Raw genomic sequence first — 14,799 nt, 5'->3', positions numbered from 1 at the left:
GGGGTGGTTGTCCAGCCAAAGAAAACCAGCCTTGGTTCAGAAAGTGTTTACTCATTTGCCTTCACTGAGTGATATACCATAAGAGTATGAGCTAAATACTGGCCTTTTGTGGAGAGGTTTTATTTGTTTAGTAAAACTACAGCTACTCATTTTTGATGATTTAAGATTTTTGTAAAAGGTGACAGTAGATTCTGAGCATGCTTTTTGGTAATCTTTAGCACATTAGGCTTTTTTTAAAATTAAAGATAATGATATTGAAGCAACAACAACAAGCAAGCAAACTAAAACTTCAACAGAATGGTTTGTATTTTATGTATGTTTATATATGAAATTTAGAAATTAAACCACCCCACATATCTGATGCACTCTTGTAGTGATCCTTGTTTTTTTGTTTATTTTTAAAAATTTATTTAGTTGAGAGTGACAGAGAGAGAAAGAGGCAGAGAGAGAGAGACTGAGAGAGAGAGAGAGAGAGAGAGAATGGGCGCACCAGGGCCTCCAGCCACTGCAAACGAACTCCAGATGCGTGCGCCCCCTTGTGCATCTGGCTAACGTGGGTCCTGGGGAATCAAGCCTTGAGCTGGGATCGTTAGGCTTCACAGGCAAGTGCTTAACTGCTAAGCCATCTCTCCAGCCCCCGCTTTTTTTTTTTTTTTATCTGTTGGTGTATTCTTTCCAGTGAGATGGCCCCTCTCCCACACATACTGGGACTCTATCCCTAGCTTTCCTTGCTCTGCTCTGTCTTTTGGGGCTTTGACTACACTGCTAGCATCCCTGCAGAGGGAGGTGTCTTGGAATTACTCTTCTCCACATCACATCTCAGGATTCTCTACCTGTTTCCCTGAGAGGTTCAGAATTAATGGTGGGTCAGGGACTCTACAGCACCTCACTCATGAACCAGCTAGTCAGTGTGGGGATGACAGTTCTGGCAGCTGGTGACATGGGCTGATGATCCAAGTTCATAGCCTTTGTCCAAATGATAAACTGTGGTTTTTGTTTTTTTTTTGTTTGTTTGTTTTTTGTAGTTTCAAGGTAGGGTCTCACTCTAGCTCTGGCTGACCTGAAATTCTCTATATAGTCTCAGGGTGGCCTTGAACTTGTGGCAATCCTACCTCTGCCTCTCAAATGCTGGGATTAAAGGCATGTGCCACCACACCTGGTTTAGCCTGCTTGTTTTTTTTACTGTGGGGAAACAACTTCCTGAAGTAGAGATTGTTTTATCCCTATTACAAAAAAAAAAAAAAAAAAGCCTGATGGAGCATGCTTTTAATCCCAGCACTCAGGAGGCAGAGGTAGAAGGATCACCCTGAGTTTGAAGCCCTGAGACTACATAGTGAATTTCAAGTCAGCCTGAGCTAGAATAAGACCCTAGCTCAGAACTCCCAACCGCCCCCCCCCCAAAAAAATGGAGCAAAATACCTGAAAAATACATTGACTATCTTAACCGTTTTTCAGTGTACAACTCAGGGGAGTTCAGTACATGACGGAGTCATAGTCATCACCACTTACCAAATGTTTCTTTTTGTTTGTGTGTTTGTTTGTTTTAAGGTAGGGTCTCTCTCTAGTCCAGGCTGACCTGGAATTCAGTTTGTAGTTTCAGGATGGCCTTGAACTCACAGTGACACAGTGATCCTAGTACCTCTGCTGTGATGCACCACCATGTCTGGTTCATCTCCAGATTTTTAAGATGATTTTTTTCAAAGTTACTTTTTGCCTGTATCTACATTCCAACTGACTTTATGCTTTCTCTCTCACACATACTTTTTAAGTCTACATTCCTGTTATGATTATTTAACTTGGAAAGTAGGAAGGACTCGCCCCCACCCCCAACTACATGATAAATTAATTGGTCGCAGTGGAATTTAAACAATCTTATTGTTTTTGTTATTTCTTATTGGGAATGCTGATTTTTTTTTTCCTTAAGGGTAATAGCAGAGGTGAAGATGCAAAAGGGAGACAATATTTCTTTGTAATCAGTTTAGCAAAAGAGAAGAAATGGTGGTAATATTAAATCTCTCCTGGAGCTACATTATGGCTCCTAACAGAGCACGTTGACACTGAATAAACTGAGACGCCCAGATTTTCTCTAGTAAGTCTTCTGTACTTTAGGACAAGCTTCTTGATGTTTTCCTATTTGCTTTCCAGTGATAAGAACTTAAGGCGATAGTACCTTTGGGCCTCCACTATGATTAGCAGAGGGAAGTTCCTTATTTAAATAAAAAATATTTCCGGGCGTGGTGACACACACCTTTAATCCCAGCACTTCGGAGGTAGAGGTAGGAGGATTGCAGTGAGTTTGAGGCCACCCCAAGACTACATAATGAAGTCCAAGCCAGCCTGGACTACAGCGAGACCCTACCTTGAAAATCCAATATATATATATATATATATACATATATATGTATATATATAATTTATTTATTTGGCGGGGGAGGGGCGGGGTAGAGAGAAAGAATGGATGCACCAGGGCCTCCAGTCACTGCAAACAAACTCCAGATTTATATGCCATCTTGTGCATCTGGCTTTACATAGATACTGGGGAATCAAACCGGGTTCCTTAGGCTTTGCACATAAGAACCTTAACCACTGAGCCATCTTTCTAGCCCTAGAGGGAAGTTCTTTACTGTTTACTTCCTGTACACAGCATACCAGGAATTACAAAACACTTGCTGATCATCACCAGTCTCTAGCTTGGCCTTATTGAGGGAAACTTGCTAGTAGGCATACCTTCTGCTGCTTCTAGAGTTTGGGGGCATACATGAAGGATTATGACCTTTTTTCCCAGCCCCATGTTAACGCAGGTCCATTTTTTTTTCTTGAAATATTCTTTGAACAATTCATTCATTTTCTCTCAGGAGAGACAAAGGTTGTTTTTTCTAGTCCAAATACCTTGCTATCTTCTGCCTGCTCCATTATCATAAACTTTCTCTATTCTGAACCCTCTGTAAGGGAATTCTGAACTTTTGTTTGGAACTACTTTTTACCTGTCCAGATGGCAGTATTCAGTAAATAGTACATCAGAAAAGCGAAATTTTAATCTGTACTTAATTGCTTGCATATTTTGCCTCTTTTAAGGCAGGATATTGCAGTGAAAACTCTAGCTAAAAAGTGTGGTGTGGTGGTGCTCACCTTTAATCCCAGCACTCGGGAGGCAGAGGTAGGAGGATTACCGTGAGTTCGAGGCCACCTGAGACTACATAGTGAATTCCAGGTCAGCCTGGGATAGAGTGAGACCTTACCTTGACAAACAAAAACAAACAAACAAACAAACAGAATATTAGGTATAAAACTAGTTTGCTACGGTGGAAGTGGAAGCAATGTTCATAGTATAGGGATTCTCAAACTGTTATAATGACCACCTGAAGTTCTAAGGTGGCATTTTTTTTTCTTTCAAGTCAGACAGGTAATATACAGATATCATAACAAGATTTGTGGTGGTACATGTGACACAAACATGTAGACACCCAGTCATCACAGTTTTGAGCCAGTAAGAGAATCTGTGTGAGTTTTAATTACCTTTAAATTGCTAATGAATCCTAAGACAATACCCTGAAATGCTAAGTAGATCCTTAGGGGAGCTTCATCAGGCTTAAACATGTTTTTTCTGGGCAGATGCTTTAGTGGTCTTCGTATTTTATTTTTACTACTGTGGTGGTTTGAATAGAATAGATGGCCCCTGTTATGAGCATGTAAGGACCAGCATATGGTCCAGGGACAGTTTAGATAAATAAGTTTTTTTTCTTTGTGTGTGAGAGTAAAAATGCAAAGTCAAACTTTGTAAGCAAAAACTAAGAGTAAGCTGAGTACAATGACATAGTAAGAGATTAGCAGAAGGTGTGTGTGGAACCCTAGATAAGTAGTGGAAAATATAAAAACCCCAGCTGCTCAGCAGCCGTTGTCCCAGTCCTCCCAACACTATGACTGACTGAACGGCTGCTTAGCAGTCCGGACTGAGACCTCCGCGAGACGCATCACCGATCCGAATTCATCTGCCCGACACGCTGTCCGAACGACCAAGACTCGCCTTGAAACACCGCGAACCGAGAGAAAAGTCGGAGCACGGACCCGCGCCACCAGGTTGTAAAGCGTCAGAAATCTCGCAGACCGAGTCTCGTGTTACTGCGTCCCAAGTCTCGCGTTATCAGGTTGTATACATGTTAGACTCGTTAGAAATATTCTTGTGTTAGTAGTGATGAATATAGTTTGGTTATATATTATATTAGCTATAATATTAGTTGTGATAGTTTGGACTTGCTTGTGTGTGACTTTCATCCCAGTAAACTCCTTTGCGAGTACACCAGTGTCTGAGTATTATTGACCTTCGTGGGCGGAATCCTCTCAACCAATCATCCTTGAGAGTGCTCTTGACAGCCCCCAATATATTCAGTTGTTTATTTGTTTGTAGTTTGCATTCTGCAGCCACCTGGCTGGAGGCAATGTCACTGGGTGGGTCTTTAGGTGTGATGGTGTGTTTCAGATTTCAATCTAAAGATATGCAAAGTGTGCCTAGCAGGAGTTCCTGAAGTATGCTGTGTGGATTTTTTTGGCTTTTGGCTTGTGCTTCTCTCTCTCTGCTTGGGCCTGTGAAGGCAGACCAGCTTCTTCTGCCATTATGGAACTTCCCCTGGATCTGTAAGCTTCAATAAATATCCCTTCCTCCATAACTGTGTCTGGTCTGAAAGTTCATCTCAGTGAACCTGAAGCTGTCTGGTACAACTACCATTAAACTTTATATGCTGAAAACATTTTAGTATAATACAATGTGTTAGTCACTTTTTTCATCACTACAACAAATATCTGAGGTACTCAAGCCCCTGCCTCTTAAAGATTCCACCACCTCCTTATAGCTCCATGCTGAGGACCAAGCCTTTAGGGACATTTAAGATGCAAATTAGAAAATTATGACATTTCAAGCAAGATTTTTAGCAGTTGCAAAACTAAAAAGCCAACTAAGTTAGAGCCTAGTACATATAATGCCAATAATGCTAGCATCTTGTGAGGGGTAAACACATTACTTCTACATTATAGACAGACAAAACAAAGCAAGAAAACAAAAACAAATAGGAAAAAAAAATACAAGGAGAGAAGGGAAAATTCTCAGCAAAAGGAGGTGGAGGAGTGAACAACATTTGCTTCAAGCTTCCCCTCTCCGCTGTGTCCCATGCCAGAGATTCCAGTGATTATCTCAGACAGATAGTCACCCAGCCTTTCCTTTGGTGATTACCCAGGATTTACTGAGTCAGCCCATTCATTATCTGAATGACTGGAATTATTGGAAAGTTGAAAGGAGGTGTCCTTGGCTCTCTACCTTAAGTAACCACTGACTTCTTGCCAGAGGAAGGGGTTCTTCATGCTGTCAAAGTTTATGAACCTATGTGCATAATTCACAGAAAGCATTTACCATAGTGCACATTCCTTCAATCCTAGCACTCAGGAGGCAGAGGTAGGATGATCACTGTGAGCTTGAGGCCAGCCTGGTACTACAGTCTGAGTTCCAGGTCAACCAGGGCTAGAGTGAGACCCTACCTCGAAAATAAAAAAAATAAAGAAAAATAAAGAAAGCATTTACCATAAATGTTTGGTATTATGACAGCTAAAGATCTTCAAGGAGGGGCTGGAGAGATGGCTTGGCAGTTAAGGAACTTGCCTACAAAGCCAAAAGACCCAGGTTCCATTCCTCAGGACCCATGTAAACCAGATGCATTTGCAGTGGCTGGAAGCCCTGGAACACCCATATTCTCTATCTATCATCTATCTACTATCTATCTATCTATCTACTATCTATCTATCTATCTGTCTGTCTGTCTGTCTGTCTGTCTGTCTCCCTCTCTCCCTCAAAAAGATAAAAATAAAATAAAGCATTTACCAGAAATGGTTAGTATTATGGCACTTAAAGATTTGCAAGGAGGGGCTGAAGAGATGGTTTAGAAGTTAAGCCACGGGCTGGAGAGATGGGTTAGCGGTTAAGCGCTTGCCTGTGAAGCCTAAGGACCCCGGTTCGAGGCTTGATTCCCCAGGACCCACGTTAGCCAGATGCACAAGGGGGCGCATGCATCTGGAGTTCGTTTGCAGTGGCTGGAAGCCCTGGCACGCCCATTCTCTCTCTTCTCTCTCTTTCTTTCTCTCTCGCTCTCAAATAAATAAGTAAATAAAATTAAAAAAAAAAGAAGTTAATCCACTTGCCTACAAAGCCAAAGGACCCAGGTTTGATTCCCCAGGACCCACATAAGCCAGATGCACAAGGTGGCACATGAGTCTCCAGTTTGTTTGCAGCAGCTAGAGTCTCTAGCATGCCCATTCCCTCCTTCCTTCCCTCCTCTCTCTTTCTCAAATAAATAAATAAAAATAAAATATAAACAAGATTTTCAAGGAGTCAAGTATTAAATTAGTTGGAAAATGTCTGATTCCTTAGCCTCTCTTTTGCTTTGATGGAAAGTCTTCAGTTACTCCTGGGAATATATAAGCGTGCATTGGCATGCAAGTTGACACAGTCAGATAAGACTCTGATGGAAGTCACCCATTCAAACCTGGCTTCATCTTTGACTTCCATTTGGCTCTTCTTGTTATATAATGTTGATGGCAAGGGGAAAAGGCCATACCTGAATTTATGTAAAGGGCATATTTGGAGAGAAGGCTGAGGCTGTGTTTTCTACCTCCCTAATGAAGAATTAAACAAAAAATAGTAAAACTTCCAGGTGTGGTGGTATAGATTTTAACTCCTGGCACGTGGAGACCACAGGATTGCTCGTTTGAGGCCATCCTGATATACTTAGCATGACCCCATCTCAAAAAGCAAAATCATTCCCAGCATTTGCAAGGATCTTGTAAATTCAAAGTAAGCCTAGGGCTACAGAGTGAGCTCCAGGTCAGCCTGGGCTAGATTGAGACCCTGAAACAAAACAAAACAAAACAAAAATCTCAAACAAACAAAAAGAAAAACCAAATAAGGGCTAAGATGTCTCAGTATGTACCATGTAACATGAGGACCTGAGTTCTGATCCCCAGCATCCATGTAAAAATTGGGCACTGTAATCTCAGCACTGAGGGGGATAGAGACTAGGGGCTGGCTGACTAGTTAATTTAGCCAAATCAGTGAGTGCTAGATTAAGAGAGAGACCCTGTCTCAAAAAAAATAAGGTAGAGGGCTAGAGAGATTGCTTAGTGGTTAAGGAGCTTGCCTGCAAAGCCTAAGGACACATATTGACTCCATATTGACTCCCCATATCCCACCAGACGCAGTCAGGCAAGCACAAAGTCACACATGCCCACTAGTTGGAGCAAGGATCTGGAGTTTGACTGCAGTAGCTGAGGCCCTGATGTGCCAGTTCTCTCTCCCTCTGTCTCTCTGTCTTTCTCTCTCTCTTACTTTCTCTCTCTAAAATAAAAAAATTTTAAAAATAGTGATTGAAGAAAAATTTAACATTTACCTCTTGCCTCCATATGCAAGAGCACACAGGCATACATGTGTTTCCACACACATAGACATACATATACACATGTATGCATACCACATGTAAAAAATCAAGCCAAAGACAGATGTGGTAGCTCACACCTTTAATCCTAGCTCTCAGGTGGCAGAGGTAGGAGGATCTCCTGAGGCCACCCTAAGACTACATAGTGAATCCCACGTCAGTCTGGACTAGAGTGAAACCCTACCTCAAAAAAACAAAAACACTCCCCCCATACACAAAATGGCCTGGATCTCCATGTCCCCACAGTGCCTGACACTACCTACACAAGACCATCATAAGAGGAGGAAAAGATCATGACATCAAAATAAAAGAGAGACTGAGATAGGGAGGGGATATGATGGAGAATAGAATTTCAAAGGGGAAAGTGGGGGGGGGGTATTACCATAGTATACTTTTTATAATCATGGAAGTTGTTAATAAAAATTTGAAAGAAAAAAAAAGATGGGCGTTGTGGTGCACACCTTTAATCCCAGCATTCGGGAGGCAGAGGTAGGAGGATTGGCATGAGTTTGGCCACCCTGAGACTCCATAGTGAATTCCAGGTCAGCCTGGGCTAGAGTGAGACCCTACCTTGAAAAACAACCCAAAAAAAAAAAAAAAAAAATCAAGCCAAACAAATAGCAAAAACAGTACCAACCTAAGGAGCTGGGAGTGTAGCTTAGTGTGTGCTTACCAAGCACACAGCCCTGGATCCAAGCCCCAGCATGCCCACGAAAGGCATGCTATCCATTTTACAACGAAAGCCTGTAAATAATATAGTCATGAAGCTGGAAGGCTGACCCTAATTTCACAGAATAGTCTTTAACAGAATGTCTACCAGATCTGAAACTTTAATTGCCACAACATCAAAGGAAAAAAGAGAACTGGTCCAAAATCAAAATAGCCCTTTTCCCAAAAGCACAATGGGACATGATAAAGATTGTGGCCAAGTGGAGGAGTTAAGTTCCATCTAAAGTGGATGGCAGCTGAGCGTGGTTACTAATGCCTTTAATGCCAGCACTCAAGAGGCTGAGGCAGAAGGATCATCTTGAGTTTGAGGCCAACCTAGGGCTGGATCAGCTTAGCTAGAGTGAGACCCTACCTGGAAAATAAAACAAAATGAAGTAGATGGCTACAGCTGGGCATGTTAGCAACACCTATAATCCCAGGGCTTGGGAAGCCAAAACAGGAGAATGGTGAGTTCAAAGCCAGCCTAGAATACATAATGAGAAACTGTCTTAAAATAGAAATAAGGGCTGGAGCCAAGCATGGTCGCACACACCTTTAATCTCAGCATTTGGGAGCAGAGGTAGGAGCATTGCCATGACTTCAAGGCCATCCTGAGACTACATAGTGAACTCCAGGTCAGTCTGGGCTAGAGTGAGAACCTACCTTGAAAAACCAAAAAAAAAAAAAAAAAAAAAAGAAAGAAAGAAAGAAAAGAAAAGAAAAGGTTGGAGAGATGGCTTAGCAGTTCAGACACTTGCCTATGAATCCTAAGGACCCAGGTTTCATTCCCCAGGACCCATGTAAACCAGCTACACAATGTGGTATAATTTTCTTTTGCAGTGGCTAGAGGCCCTGGTATGCTCATTCTCTCTCTCTCTCTCTCCCCCTCTCTTTCAAATAAATAAAATACTTTAAAAAAATAGAAATTAAAGTAAGAAAGCCAATAAATTTTCAATTCCAGAGGGTATTATTATGAAGGAATGCACAACTATTATGGCCAGGAATTCATATTTTTAAAAATATTTTATTTTTATTAATTTATTTATTTGACAGAGAAAGAGGGAGAGAGAGAGAGAGAGAGAGAGAGAGAGAGGGAGTGCACCAGGGTCTTCAGCCATTGCAAACGAACTCCAGACGTGTGCAACCCATTGTGCATCTGGCCAACGTGGGTCCTGGGGAATCGAACCTGGGTCCTTTGGCTTTGCAGGCAAATTCCTTAACTGCTAAGCCATCCCTCCAGCCCAGGAATTCATATTTTTATATAAGTAATCTCAAATAACGAAATGTTCAAACTAAAAGCTTTACAAGGGCCAATGTAGAGTAGGCCATCCAAAAGACCTGGGCTAGACTTAGAGATGCTATGGATGGTGGTGCCAACAGCACTGTGAGGTCACATGATTTTCAATAAATGAACTTCGCCACTCCCTTTCCTCTTCTTTCTTTCTTTAATATTCTTTTTATTGACAACTTCCATACTTAGAGACAATAACCCAAGGTAATTTCCTCCCTCTCCCCACTTTCCCCTTTGCAACTCCACTCTCCATCATACCCCTTCCCTCTCTCAATCAGTCTCTTATTTTGATGTCATATCTTTTCCTCCTACTATGATGGTCTTGTGTAGGTAGTGTCAGGCACTGTGAGGTCATGAATATCCCTGCTATTTTGTGTATGCAGGAACACGTTTGTAAGTAGTTCTACCCTTCCTTTGGCTCTTGCATTCTTTCTGCTACCTCTTCCACAATGGACCCTGAGCCTTGGAAAGAATGATAGAGATGTTTCAGTGCTGAGCACCCTCTGTCACTTCTCAGCACCATGGTGCCTTCTGAGTCATCCCATCTGAAAAGGTTACCATCACCTGAAAAGAGAAGCTTTTCTAACCAAAAGTGAGAGTAGTATTAATATATTGGCATGTACAGTAAGAGAAGTGCTTACTGGACAGTTTGGTGAGAATAGTATGTACAGTTAACCAGACACCAGTACATGTTATGCCTCTAAGGGCTTATGGTTACCCCTGTTGTAGGTCTTCAGTATCAGGCATATATTCCCTCCCATGGAGCCGGCATCCAGTTAGAGAACAGTTGGTTTCCCCCATGATAGACATACCACTATTGCACCTATTGCTTCATTTGGCCTAGCTGGCCAAATTTAAGGCTTAAAATGTCCACTGTTGGGTATTTTCACTGGTGATTTCTCTCTCACCCATTGAACTGCATGCAGTATAGCTTTTCCCAGCTTTCTGTCAGCTGGTCTACATGGAGGAGGTTTTCAGCTCAGCTCCAGCAGGATTTCTCAGTGACCTTGCAGCCCAAGTACATGGAGTCTTCAGGACCAATGTAGAGTAGGCCATCCAAAACACCTGTGAGGCAAATGCTGGCCTAGGCTTGAAAAACGCTGTGAATGGTGGTGTTGACAGCAGTGAGGTCACATGGTTTTCAATAAATGACCTTTGTCACACCCTTTCCTCTTCTTTCATTTTTTTTGGTTTTTTTGAGGTAGAGTCTCACTCTGGCTCAGGCTGACCTGGAATTCACTATGTAGTCTCAGGGTGGCCTCGAACTCATGGCGATCCTCCTACCTCTGCCTCCTGAGTGCTGGGATTAAAGGCATGCGCACCACGCCCGGCTTCTTTCTTTTTTTAAATTTATTTCTTTATTTACAATCAGAAAAAGAGGGGATGGGGAATGGGTACACCAGGGCCTGTTGCCCCTGTAAATGAACTCCAGATGCATGCACCACTTTGTGCATCTGGCTTTATGTGAATACTGGGTAATGGAACCTGGACTGTTGGGCTTTGCAAGCAAGCACCTTTGACCATTGACCCATCTCTCCAGTCCCTCTCTCATTCTCCAGAAATCCTTGAGCTAGCTTATGTGTCTTCCCTAGAGAAATGCCTGGTTGCCCTCTGAAATTAGAGGACTATAAGACTGAAAGTTAGAAAGCTCACTGTGAATGGCAGCATGCAGAATAAATACAAGCAAGGAAAGACTGTGAACTCAAGGGATGACAGAAAGCTTACTCTCATGTGAAGACTCTTCTAAACTCTTGTTGTTGTTGTTTTATTAAATTTGCTATTTTGAAAGCAAGCATCTTTAACCACTGAGCTATCTCCCAGCCCATTAAATTTATAATTTTATTATTGTTATAATTATATTCAAGGTAGGGTCTCACTCTAACCCAGGCTGTCCTGGAATTCACTATAGTCTTAGGGTGGCCTCAAATTCATGGATATCCTCCTACCTCTGCCTTCCAAGTGCTAGGATTAAAGGTGTGATCCACCATACCTAGCTTAAATTTACTATTTTTTTATTTAAAAACTTTTAAAAAATTTTTTGTTCATTTTATTTATTTATTTATTTATTTATTTGAGTGTGACAGAGAGAGAGAGAGAGGGAGAGAATGGGCGTGCCAGGGCTTCCAGCCACTGCTAATGAACTCCAGACGTGTGTGCCCCCTTGTGCATCTGGCTAACGTGGGTCCTGGGGAATCCAGCCTCAAACCAGGGTCCTTAGGCTTCACAGGCAAGCGCTTAACTGCTAAGCCATCTCTCCAGAAATGAGATTTTTAAATGTGTGTGTGAATGCAGGCATGTTTGTACCATGGAACACATGTGGAAGTCATAGGACAACCTCTGATGTCAGTCCTCACCTTCTATCTTGTTCACCGCTGCATAATCCTGGCTATGAGTTCTGGGGCTTCTCCAGTCTCTTGTCTCCCATCTTACCATAAGGAGTATTGGCATTACAGTGCTATTGCGCCTAGCTTTACACGGATTCTAAGAATCCAAACTAAGGTCACTATGCTTGTATGGTGTAGCTCTCCAGCCATTTTATTTTTATTTTATTTTACTTGAGAGAGAAAAAGGGTGGGGGGAAGAGTGGGCATGCCAGGGCCTCCAGCTGCTGCAAATGAACTCCAGATTCATATGCCACCTTGTGCATCTGGCTTATGTGGGTCCTGGGGGAATTTAACCTGGGTCCTTAGGTTTCACAGGCAAACACCTAAACAGCTAAGCCATCTCTCTAGCCGCCCCCCCCCCCCCCAGCCCTTTCTAAAAAATTTTGAGATAAGGTCTTGCTCTGTAGCTCAGGCTTGCATCCAAGCCTTTGGGATCCTCCTGCATCAGCCTCTCAGGTGTTGAGATTACAAGAGTGAGCCATCATACCTGGCCTAAACTCCTGACATTAGAAACTTTACCATCCCCATTTTTCAATAAGTGCTGTCAAGTCTTAGTAAATTGTGTCACCTTTCATTTTGAATGATTTATCTTCCCAAGAGGATCAATAAGAAGAGTGCCTGACAGGAGCACTGGGGGCTTTAAGTTAATTTTTTTAGTATTTCTCACTGACCAACTCCAAAGAGAAAGAGCCATTTAATGTGGTGAACTGGCCACTGGCTGTTGCTATATAAATGGTATACTGCTTCTCACTAGATGTATCAAGGTTCATCTGGTTTGATTCTCCTTTGCTTCAAAGTTCTTCCAAAGCTAACCTCAAAGCCAGATACTTGGATAAGTGATCAACTGCCTGAAATCTTTATGTATCTTGTCTGTGCACTGTCATCTTTTCCATAAGTGTGGGGTGAGGCCTGAATACCAACTCAATTTCACTAGCACCATCCATTACTGGATCAATTGCCGCTGTAGTATTATTATTGTCAAGTTCAAGCCCAGAATCATCAGATGTTTTGGTCTGTTTGTTACTAGGGCCTGCTTCCTGATTGCTGTGTGTGGATACGTTACTACAGTGCTCCACTGCCATTTTCAATCTGTTGCTTCTTGCCTGAATGTAATCTGCTCATGGCCTGTATCTTCAGTCCTTCCTCCATGCTGTGACTGAGGGCTTGCTGGTTGTTGTGCTTGTTGATCCTGGCTAATACTCTCTCCTGATGAGCTTCGAACTCATCACAACTTGGGTAAATTTTGCTGATGAGTGCAGCAAAGTTTGGGTCTGGCCTAAGTGATCTTTTGGAGACTAGTTTTTTTTCCGACGGGTAGGGCACTCTTTGCTGCCACTTCTAAGGCCTGTGATAATGCAATCTGCACAAAAATGATGCAAACACTCCTGTGTAGTCATGGTGTTCTTCAACAGATCCAAACAAATTGGGTACATTAATTCACTGTGTAGACTTCTAGGTGAAACCACAATTTCCAAGCCATCTGTTATTGCCTCCTGTGGTGTTCGTTGTAATTTATACAAACTGAGTTCCCATGTTTTGCTCAATGGTTGAGTTCCATTTGTCTGCACAGCCTGAGACTTTGCGGCTCCTGACCCCAGAGCCCGGGCGGGGTGGAGGGAGAGGATCCAGCGCCACACAACACGGCGAGCCTCGGCTTCCGCGGTGGAACTGGGGAAATACAACAGGGGTCGAGCCAGGTCGCCCGGAGCTGCGGGGAGGACGAAGAGACTGGACGAGCGGCCGGAGGACAGCGAGCGAGCAAGCGAGCCCCCGCGGAGGGGAAGGGCGCGAGGCGGGGAAGGGCGCGCCGGCCTCAGGATCCAGCGCCGCCCCGCCCCCTGTAAGTTTTTTAGAGTTTTATAGGGCCGTGGAGATGCTTAGAGGTCAACGTACATGCCTGGAAGCCTAAGGACCCACGTTCAATTCCCCAGATCCCACGCAAGCCAGATGCACATGGTGGTGCATGCCTCTGGAGTTTGTTTTCAGTGGCTAGAGGCCCTGGTGTGCCCATTCTCATTCTTTCTCCCTTTCTCTGGTATGTAAATAGCTGAGTTATTCTGTCCAGGCTATTGATAATATGAGAACCACAAGAACAATGATACATTTGATACAAGGTTTTCATAAGCTAGGAAAAGTTACTTCTTTTTTTTTTTTTTTTTGAAAAGTTACTTCTGACCACAGGCACAGTGTTCAGGTTTCAGCCTTTTAAAGTTATACTAATGTATGGCTACTTCACTATATTATAGGAATAAACCAACAATTTAAGACTTTTTACAGCCTGTTAATTTTAAAATGTTGATCTTCTGCTGAGCATGGTGGTGCACGCCTTTAATCCCAGCACTTGGGAGGCAGAGGTAGGAGAATCACCATGAGTTCAAGGCAACCCTGAGACTACATAGTGAATTCCAGGTCAGCCTGGATTAGAGTGGAACCCTACCTTGAAAAAACAAAAACAAAACAAAACAAAATGTTGATTTTCTAAAGTACAGTATGAAGGTAATAATTAGTTCTAAGAATCAATAAGCATTTATTATAGTTTCAGCCAAAAATTAATATATGATATTAAAATGTGAAAGCTAAATTCATGGTACCTAAGCAGTCCTGTAGAAAGCTGAAAATAAACACGGAGTCCGTATGCATAATGCTCAAATTTACATAATTTGAGCTGATCTTAGGAACAAAATATTAGAAAAGATGAAAAGTTAAACATTACGTACATAGGTAATATGTAAGTGATTATTAGATTAAAGAATGCTTATAAAAGAACATCTAGCTAGCCTGGAGCTACAGAGGGAGTTTCAGATCAGCCTGTGCTACAGTGGGACCCGACCTCAAAAACAAACAAACAAACAAAGGAAAAAAAAGAACATTCACTAACCCTGTTCTATTTGTTATTATCTGTAATGTGTAAGGCCACCCTGTTCATCAGTAATATAGGATGGGG

General features: G+C 42.4%; 1 protein-coding gene, 1 non-coding gene and 1 pseudogene across 6 annotated transcripts in view; 1 reads left to right on the top strand and 2 right to left on the bottom strand.

Annotated features, from left to right (window-relative positions):
- Shroom3 (shroom family member 3) overlaps nt 1-14,799 on the top strand; it is a 371,082-nt gene that overhangs the window by 180,851 nt on the left and 175,432 nt on the right. The gene's annotated exons all lie outside the window — the stretch shown is intronic.
- Nucleotides 3,394-3,497, bottom strand: LOC123453477. Its single transcript, XR_006632856.1, has one exon. It is a non-coding gene; the product is annotated as a small nucleolar RNA U13 (small nucleolar RNA).
- LOC105944520 overlaps nt 12,509-14,799 on the bottom strand; it is a 72,665-nt pseudogene continuing 70,374 nt past the window's right edge.

Source organism: Jaculus jaculus, chromosome 11, assembly GCF_020740685.1.
Source record: "Jaculus jaculus isolate mJacJac1 chromosome 11, mJacJac1.mat.Y.cur, whole genome shotgun sequence".
NCBI classification, from domain to species: Eukaryota; Metazoa; Chordata; class Mammalia; order Rodentia; family Dipodidae; genus Jaculus; species Jaculus jaculus.
The sequence above is the reverse complement of the archived record's forward strand: the minus strand, read 5'-3'. Positions and strand labels throughout refer to the sequence as shown.